We start from the raw sequence: 8,320 nt of genomic DNA on the forward strand, positions 1-8,320 counted from the left end.
ACACACCAGCCACAACCACTTAAAAACATAGGCATTTCTGTTGCTGTGACATTATTGCCTGCATAAGAGGATAGTGGTTAGACCACCAAACCAGGAAGTGGGTGACCTGAGTTCTAGCCTCTTCTCAACTTTGATGATCATATTTAAACCCTTGAAACTTCTGGACCCATGCATCCTGCTTTCTTGGCTCCACATGCAGTCCCAGGAATTCAGATGTGGCCTAAGGAGTGCCAATACATTTTACATTAGACACATGCAGGTGCAGACAGAAGTGCAGTTGTAACTGAGAATGCTTTGCAGGACACATTCTGAGTTACAGTGATACCCTGGAGCAAACAGAAGTTCACTGTTGGTTCCAAGGGGGAGGGGAATCTAGCTACTGGCTGTGAGCCTGCAGCTGGTTTTCCCTAGGAACAGCCCCTCCTCCCTCCCAGCCTGTCCCTGTTTCAGAATGGGAGGAAGGAAGGGGAGCAAAATGAGAGTTCTTATAAAACCAAACTCGATTTGGTCCTGAAGACATATTTAGGTCATTCTAGGGGTTCCTCAACTGGGGCTGGAGGGTGGGGTGGGTGAACTGGAGCCCTCCTATCTTAGGGGTGCTCCAATACACCTGCCCCACCCTCCAGCAGGGGCTGGAAAAGCCCCAGACTGATCTCCCTCTACTCTTCTTCCCCCCCTCCCATTCTGAAAACAGTGACACATTGGCAGGCAGCACGAACAGAAGTTACAGAAGACACTGTGTTTTGAAATGTCGTCATCTGACTCCTCATGCAATGAGGGTTCAGATTTTCACCAGATCAGCCACTTTTTAAGCTATCTGCATCTATGCATTTGTGTTTGGTCATGGCTATGAATTTAATTGTCACTGTCTGTGCCCTTAAGTAAAATAAACCAGGCAATGTGGACCAGAACCTCGCATTCTCCTCTTTCTGCATCATTGTGTGAGAGTCCCTTGCTCTTACTTGTTCATAATCTGGCCCCATGACTCTTCCACTTTTTTGTGCCTATTGTCCCAGCTTCAGCAGGAGTCATGGAAAGCCTATTTTATAATCTGGTGATTGTGGAGTTTTCCTAGGAAATGAAGGTTGGAAATACATTTTTTGCACTTCCCATGCTTTCGGTGTTGCTCATTAATGGTTAATTTAGGCACCTGATATTCACCTCTGTGTCAGGTGCCTAAATTCTGGAAACAGATGAGGGTTCAGTCATAACCCACTGCTTAGTGGGCACAGCTACATGTGTATATTAGTGTACAGCAATATACTCCAGTGCATATTGAACCACAATTTATTGGTCCTGGGAACAATATTTACACACGTGCCCAGGACTGCAGCATGTTGAGCCAGGTCAGAGCAGCTCTGGCTAGCAGAGGGCCTAGGGAATCAGCTTGCCAACCCAGGCCTGCAGCAACCTAGCTCAACATGCTGTGGTATTTACAAGTACTACCCTGCTGCAGAGTTTATTAAACTTCCACAGCTTAATAAGGCTACACTTGGAGATGCTGGGATGTTTACTGCAGAGCTAATTAGTCACATCCACAGTAAATACCTTATGTAGATATGCCCACTGTTTCCTAAACTACCTAGCTCTAAATGCCTTTCTGTTCAGCATATAGGCATTCTAGGTTGCCCTCCAGAATCTCATGACTTTCTTTTAATTCTATTGGGAGTCTAGGTTTCAAACATTACCCATTTGTATCATCATCCTGGGTCAAGGCACCTACTTTTTTTTTCAGGAATTCTAAAGCTAAAATGAAAGTGTCTACAAAGCCAGACTTGATTTGGTCCTGGAGACATATTTAGGTTGTTAGCTTCTAAGGAACTCTGTTGGCGCAATTATACCTGCAGAAGTGCTAGAGCTTAAAGTAACCCATACACCTATACAAGCTGTGGTCCCTGTAGTGGCTGAATTGTAGACATAGCCATTGTGAACACTGAGGAAAGCAGGATGAAAGGCAAGGTTCCCAAATTTCAATGCCAGTATGTGATTTCCTGTTTTGTGAGGAGTAGCTTAAAACTATTAGAATGAGACTAACTCTTCTACACATATATCTTCATTACCTTCATTTATAGAAAATCCTCTGTGAATGTCCACAAACTCATAATGTACTTTGTCACCTATATCTCTGTCAACTGCAGTTAATCTGAGCACTGTTGTCCCCACAGGCACGTTTTCCAAAATGTTCAAAGGAGATCCTTGCATGTTCCTTTTGGATAATAAAAATAATGTCAGCTTAGCTAGGCACTGCATTGGAAAATGTTACATCATAGAGAAATAAAACTAATTGTATTATTTTATTATTCAGTTTCACTTCCTGAAGGAAATAACTGTTTCTCTATCCTTAATGGTTACGTAAACATATACGGTGCATCTACATGAGATGCCTTACGGTGCATTAGACTGATCTAATGTGCAGTAAAGCATCATTATCTACAGGTGCCCAGCAAATACAGTGCAGTATATTAGCCTAATGTGCCTTTTTCTAATACCCATAGATACATGTACTAGAAAAATGGTGCACTAATGCACCATACCACACATGTAGATGCTGACGGGGAGCGATTTGCTCTCAGTCAGCCTAGGCAGCAGTGGGCCACAGGGGGCAGGGAGAGCAGGGCAGGAGCAACCTGGACTGGGCTGCTTCCATCAAGGTAAGTTCTCCCGATGGAAGCACACATGTAGACTTGCACTGGGGAGCACTCTAATGAGCCAAAATATTCTACACACATGTAGACGTGCCCACAGTCTCCTTCAGCCTTTCCTGTGACTAGTTTTTGGACCAGGAACTGATCTCAGTTATATGACAGCAGTGAACTCCAGATTTGCACGTGTACATAAGGCTAAAGTCTGGCCTATTAAGTTAAACAAACAGGAAAGCAACTCATTATAAAATGTATTCATCTAAACAGTTTGATAAGCACCCATTTAAAACCATAAATGCTCTCACATTCTAGCAGTAGAAAAGAAAAAGGGAATGCCGTGTTGGAGGCAAATCATATTATACTGAGAAGAATTGGTTTTGAAATACTCACTGAAAGCAGAGTTGAGATTATGTTTCATCTATTAAGAAATGTACCGTAGGCTGTAGGAAAATATAGACTTTCTTCTTTTTTTTCTCTCATGCTCAAAAGAGTTTCCAGTATCTGTAATGTCAGCTCTAATATTCTTTTTTCTCTTTTAATGGCTATTTTATTAATACGACTTCTTTGTTTTTTCTAAATGTTTCTGGATGAAGGACTGGCAATATATCCAATTTAGGCATGCCATTTTCTATCAATTCAGCCCTGAGTCCCTTTGCTGCCCCAGACCCACCTGACCTGTTTTTATTTCTCCAGAATTTATCCAGATTACCAAAGCCTACAGCAAAGCTATATACAGGCCTAGCCAAGAAATTTAATTTAAACATGGATTTGCTAAAAAGGAACTGGGAAGAGGAACTCGGCTAATTATTCACTGTTAACCAATGGAAGCGAAGTCTTGCTATGGCTCTCCCTTGTTCCTTGCGCCTCCATTTATGATTCCATCACTGTTTATACTAAGCTATTAAATCAAACACATCCTGACACTGTGACTCTGCAGGCACTAATTTAGCCCATATGTACTGAGGGTGTCCCTATGTCCATTTGTTCTGGAAAGAAATTGAGTGCAAAATTATTTTTTTCCCCTATCAAATAAATCTGAATTACAAGTTAAGTGATGATGATGCATGCTGCATACTGAATACCTAGGAAAACCTTGGGCTCAACAGAACATCTGTAATAAGACTGTTATGACAGGAATGGAAATCCAAAAGCCCTACCAAGAGAAGGCCAGAAGACAGACACGGTAAGTGTGGCCACTAGGGCTGTGCGAAACAGCTGTGTTTCAGTTCGGCTTTGGATTCAGCCGTTTCGGAGGACAGTCAAGTGATTCTTTTGGTGTTTCAGATCACTGTCCTGTTTTGTTTCAGTCGAATCTGTCAGTCACGTAGATGCTCCTGGTCAGCATCTACATGTGTGGTATGATGCATTAGTGCACCAGTTTTCTAGTACATGTATCTATGGGTATTAGAAAAGGCACATCAGGCTAATATACTGCACTGTATTTGCTGGGCACCTGTAGATAATGATGCTTTACTGCACATTAGATCAGTCTAATGCACCGTAAATTCAAGAGAGCCGAATCTCCTCCAAATCTGTTTCAAACAGGCTGCAAGGGAAACTTTGCATAGCCCTACCCAGCCGGGCAAAGATTTGGGCTGGAGGCTTGGGGACCCAGCAGGGAGCAGAACAGGGATGTGGGTGGCTCATCAGGGGGAGGGGGAGGGAGGGCCACTGCCCTCCATGCAGGTAATGAGACCCCCACACAGATGTCTGATCCCTGTCACACCATTTCTCAGGGCAGGGAAGCAGCACAGAGTGGTGGGCAAGCCTGTTGGTCCCTGCCACGTGACCTGGCTCCACAGGGAGCAGAGATCTGCACAGGGTCTGCTCACTACCGCTGCCTGCCCTGTGTAGCCCCACATCACCGAGGCAGTGCGGGGCAGGCAGTGGCAGCAAGGAGACCCCCAGCGCTGATCTCAGCTCTCTGTGGAGCCGAGTCACACAACAGGGCAGCAGCTGTTTCCCTGCAAGCCCGGCTCTGAAACTTCAAAATTTTCCAAATCATTTCCGAAATGTTTTGGATGCCTTGTTTCATTTTGGAGCTGTTTCTGAGCCTTCCTTTTTTACTCCGATACAGCATTTCAGGCACCAAAACACCTCCAAAATGAAATGGCTGCTGACATTGCTCACAGCCCTAGTGGCCACCGTGGAGCTGTGCACTATAAGAGAAATGGTGTCTCTAAATTCCTGAATAAATGGCCAGGCTTTTTTCCCAACCTACCTCTTCCTCAGCCCACCTCTCTTTGTTTCTCTATCCATTTCCTCTTTTGTTCTATTTCATTATTTTCTAACATCTCTTATTTCTCCTCTTGCTTATCTCCGTGGGTCACTTCCTCCAGCCTATTATGCTTCTTTCAGTATTTCTCTACCTAAGATATGGATACAACTGAATAAGAAGTAAGCCTTCCTGGATTTTTACAAGCCTAGATTTTTGATCTATAAAATGTATATATAGATCTATATATTAGCCAGCTATGTTGCACTTTATTCTATATGCTTTAAGCACATTTTAAATATTTGACATATTATTAGGTGTTTGTATATACCATTTTTTTTTCTTTTTATTTATAAAACTAATAAAGGGTTTAATCAGGAAAAAATGTCCCCAGCTTATTAAAGTGCAAATAAGGAGGGGGTGAAAGTTCATTGTTACCTAATATAGGTTTAACTAAAAAATTTACCATTTACTAAATAGCCAAATGTGTTATGCACAGGAAGTTCAACGGAAAGATGTGGTAAATACTTACACAAAAAGCGGAGCCTCATCATTTACATTCTGGATGTTTATTGTAATTGTGCCAGTACATGATCTGGGAGTTATTTTTTCCTTGTCTTTAGCAGCAACAACCATCTGGAAATGCTAAAGTACATAAGAAAGCAAGACTTATGCTCAGAAACAATGGACCTGATTGCAGCTCAGTTTATTAGTACGCTCACATGCATGTTGCACTCCTGACTTCAATTCTCTGGTTGGTTGGTTTCCTTCACTTTGCCCATCAGTATGATATTTGAGTATAGAAATGGAAGTAGATATTCAAGGAAGTAGAAGAGTGGGCTGCAAAGCAGGATATCCAGTTCACAGGAAATTTCAGTCTTTCAAACTTTGATTTTTTTCCAAATTAGATTGATTTTTTTTTTCAATTTCTTGTGACTGAGAATTCCAGGAAAACTTTGCATCAAGAAAAGGCAAGAAAGAGTGTTTCCAAAACTAAACTAGCTCTCCAGACCTTTCATCTGCTTAGTAATTTGTGATCCTTGCCTGTTTTGCTGCTGCTACAAGACATGAAACAAGAATGTAACTTTCACTGAAGTCCCTCTCAAGGTCCTGGCCATCCCTCCCACTCAGACTCTCCATATGCCACAGACTGGGAGCCTCTCTGAGGCTCAGCTCTGCAGCTGGAGGTCTTTGAACTCCACCAACCCTGCCTGGATTCTCAGTTCTGCTGCAGAGCTGGGAACCAAACCCTGGCACTAATCAAGACTCCTAGTGATTTTTGGGTACGTCTATGCTATGTCCCTGGCAAAACTAACATCCTCAAACATTTTCTGCCCACTCACTCCCAGTCCCATGGTTCAAACCCAGAAATATGACAGAGAGAAAACTCTGGGACTGTCCTAAGCATCCTCTCTCAGCAGTACTACAGGATGTGATATTGAGAGTGAACGCTGTGGAGCAGCGTTTCCATTGCATTTCCACATTTGGCAGATATGAGTGGGAGTGAGGCAAAAAAGGTGCACTGAGGGGCATATTTCCAAGACATGCAGCATGGATACACCCTCCGGTTCCTGTGGGACAGCTCTGGCTTAGCAAAAACTTCCCCACAGTTGCAGTCCATTGAATCCATGATCCATCACTGTAAGACTTTCTGTGAAGTGGATTGATGAGCTCTGTAGTACCAGGGCAAACTGCTGAAGGGCCAAAGCCATAGAAAATACTGGGTCCTGCTCTCAGGCAGTTTATCAGGAATGCCAGGATGGACCCAATGGAACCCTGCCTTAGCTAGGAAAAAAAGTCATCGGTGGGAAAACAAAAACAGGTTTAAAATGGCTTGCTAACACAATTAACAGGCCATTGGCAGAACAGCAAGAAGAATTTCAGGGTGCATCCTCACAAGAAGGAATATGCATTTCCCCCAGGACAAATAGCAGTGGCACATATTTGTGCCGCTGCTACTTGTCCCTGGGGAATGCCCCTGTATGCATACTCTGGTACTTGGCAAGTTGCCCCAGGTAGGGTAGGAGGGGCTGGAGCAGCACCTGGGCTGACCAAAGCAGCCTTACTGGGGTTCTGCAGGCCTCACCTGCAGCAGTAGCGATCTGGGCATGTGGAGCCTGGTCAGAAGCCAAAGCATGGCTCTGACTTGCCAGGCTCTAGTTTTAGGTGGCTTACACTGCCACCATGTGCGCCACCCCACTTTTTCTGGCATGGTATTTTTTTGACACCGGGATCTCCTGGTGTCAAAAAACTCCAACACACTGCAAATTAGCAGCGCTGCAAACATGTGCATGTGCAGCATGTGCAGTTTGCAGTGCTGCAGACGGGTTTGCAGCACCACAAACTACACGTGCACACTCATCTGGACACACCCCCAGTGTCCTAAAACCCTGTTCTGAGTTCTAGGTGTATGTACAGCCATTAAATTAGATTGGCCTAACTAAGCAGTAACTAACTAAGCAGTTCAATCTAAATGCCCACCTGCGCAGGTGTTCAAGGGACTAAATCAGGGGAAAAAAATGGTGGGTCCAATCTAAATTAGTTTACCTGAGGAGATGAAATAACTTCAGTTGGGAACAGGTTAACCCAACTTATTGAATGCCTGCATGTACTTGGAGTGCAGCTTCAGGACTAGGAAAGCCCAACTATTCACCCTAGCCTTGGAGCTGTGCTCTTCCAAACCCCCTGACCCTGACCAGCCTGACCCCCATTCCTCTCCCCCACGCCCCATGGACTCTTCTACCCCTCCTCCCCCCACAGACCGTTCCCAATCTAGCTGTACCATTCCCAATCTATGTTCATGCAGCTTAAAGTAATCCCTGTGAATGTAGATTAGGTGCAGCAACTGGCTGTATTCACCCTAGGTGATCCTCATTTCTACCAGTATAGAAATTGCTGCTCTCCAGAAGTATCAAAGGCAAAGCTTGAACCCTAATTCAAAGCGTATATGATCTTTTCCAGTATCTTTTTATATAGTCCCTCTCCTCATACTCCTTTTGATTAACCCACTATGACTAAATATGCTGTGTAAAACCCTGCTACTTGTCCTTCCCCAGGACCTATGACCCTGTACAGATTGATACAGTCACATCCTCTCCCCCATGGCCAATAAGTGCAGAGAACAGAACTCCTATGCAAGAATGTTGTCCAGAAAATGAACTCTGTCAGTAGGCAGTGGCCTGAGCAAGATGGGCTGCAAAAGCTATGTGGGCAAGTTGAGAGCAGAGTAAAACCGAGGTATCTCAGGGTTGGAAGGAGCCTCAAGGGCCATTTGATCCAGCCTCTGAAAAAGTGACAGCAGAACCCCCGAGGTGACAACAGCAGAGAGGCATGCTATAGAGCCATATGAGGAGCCAACCATAGGAATAGATGACAAGGAGTGCAAAGCTATATCTACACCATAAAATGGACATCCTTCACATTGGTACAAACAAGTCTGTTGTGCTGCTCTGGGAAGACTGCC

This window comes from Gavialis gangeticus, unplaced genomic scaffold (assembly GCF_001723915.1).
Source record: "Gavialis gangeticus isolate Ggan-Ray unplaced genomic scaffold, GavGan_comp1, whole genome shotgun sequence".
Taxonomy (NCBI): Eukaryota; Metazoa; Chordata; order Crocodylia; family Gavialidae; genus Gavialis; species Gavialis gangeticus.